Genomic DNA, 2,131 nt, shown 5'->3' with positions numbered 1-2,131 from the left:
TTCCATTTTAATGGTAGTCATTGATGAAACTACCATTAAGACTACCATTTTTTTCAGTAATTTGTAGCTGGTGAGCTAACATGTTTTGATTTTTCCACTTCCGCAATAAAAAACAATTTGAAATTCAGAAAATTACAAGTAAAAATTTTCAAGTGAAAAAAGTTAGTTCTCAAAATAATCTGCTAATTTAAGATTTATATTTACCTAAGAGACAATCCTCCATGTTGGGAAGAGAGAACTGTTAGGTAAGTACTAGAATAACAAACAGGTTCCATGTTACGTGCCAGCTCTGACACGTGATGGCCACCTGAGCTCCGTGTTCAGGGTTACCAGGCTGCCTCTGGGCTCAGTGTGAGACAGGGTTGGCAGACAGATTCCCTGGCTGAAGGCCCTTTTCAGATCAAAAAGTCCATGTTTCATGTTACAGATGGGAAATAGGCCCAGAGGAGGAAGCCACCAAGTCATGTTCCCTAACATGTAGGCCAGAGCTTAGATCCCTACACTGATGGGGAGCTCACCATTTTCCAGTCTCCTGTGTCCAGGGGGAGGGTCTCTTCCTGTGCACTGGCTCCCAGAGGCCCTCCCAGGTCCAGGCGGAGGGGCTGCTGTCCTGCAGCAAGGCCCCAGCCTTCACCCCTGCTGCCAGACCTGCGCTCCCGGAGCCCCTCCTTGGGGCGCAGAGTGAATTCCAGGGCTGCACGTCCTGGGCTGTGCCCGTGGGTTGGGGTGGGCCCAGTCTCTGCTTTTAATGACACAGTATTTCAGGGTTCGGGCAGCTGGACGCAGTCCGCTCCACCAGGTAAATTACAGGCTTACCAAGTCAGAAATCAAATAAACACTCCAGCTGCCGGCGGCCGCTCCAAGGAGAGCAGAGGTTTCCGGGAACCGCCCCACCCAGCTCAGCTTAATTGCCGCCTGTCACTCCCCTGGGACCGGGGCCTTTTCTCTGGCTCACAGGCCCCGAGAGACAGGACAGGGCTCCTGGGCACACAGGGTGACGCAGACTCGGCTGCACAGTCTGTTTCTGACAGCTTCTGGACACAGGCAGGTGCTGACAAGCCTTGCCCTCGCTCCACGCCTGGCCCCAGGCTGCCCCGTGTCCCAGAGCACTGGAGGCAGGAGATGGCAGAGAGTTTTCACTCCACATGCCAACTCTAACCTGTTGGTGGTGGCCACCTGGAGTTCTTTGCTGGTCATTTTGAAATTCTATCCAGATTTGAAAGAAAATATATCAAGGTTGATTATTGATGACTGCCGTGCAGAAGGTTAAGGGAAACTATGTCACCCGTGCTGGGCATTGTCACCCTGGGCCACCCGATGTATACACCATACTTGGTTCAGCAAAAAGATAACTTCCACAGACCTGAACTCCTGATGGTTCAACATGGTGACAGACAGACGGGGTCAATAAAGCCCCCAGGATTTTTTGTTTCCCTAAAGTGTCCATGCCCTGCACGTCTTCCCCAGACAGCAGAGGCAGGTCAAGGGAGGAAGACAGGGAAGATGAATGCCATCGGCCTTGGCCCTAAATCATGCTGTCCATTTAGCTCTTTCTGGAGGCGACCCACATGCCTCCTTGTGGCCAGCGGTTTGGTAATTCAGATCCACAAATATAGCCCACCGAGGGCAACTCCACACTCTAACAGAAGTGCCCAGAAATGCCCAGTTTTGCACCTGGGAAGGGCAGGCAACTGGAGATGGACCAGGACCTGTCTACACATCCCTAGACCCTGTCGTGGACGGTGAAGGGCCTGAGGTGGCCATCCTGGGCTGCAGGTGCCTCTGAGTTCGTCCCACATCCACCCACAGCTAGGCCAGCAGTGGACCAGGGAAGGTCCTCAGACAGGACTCTCTGCCAACCCCAAAGAACGGTCAGCCCGTGCCTCTGGGGAAGCGGCTGGGGTAGGACCCTGCTGCGGACGCAGACCACCAGGCCGGAGTTCCACCACCGCCTCAGGCGCCGGGCGGGGGCGGGGCAGAGGGGCCAGGGAAGGACCAGCCCCTGGCAGGATGTGGGCAGCGGAGGGGCGCCCTCGCTGCCGCCCTGCCTGAGCTGTGAAGGCGTTAGGGGTGCCCCCTGCGGTGGGCTGACCTGACCCGGTAGGGGCGGCGCAGCAGGCGGGGCGGGGCC

Source organism: Lagenorhynchus albirostris, chromosome 2, assembly GCF_949774975.1.
Source record: "Lagenorhynchus albirostris chromosome 2, mLagAlb1.1, whole genome shotgun sequence".
Lineage (NCBI taxonomy): Eukaryota > Metazoa > Chordata > Mammalia > Artiodactyla > Delphinidae > Lagenorhynchus > Lagenorhynchus albirostris.
This window is presented reverse-complemented; position numbering follows the sequence as displayed.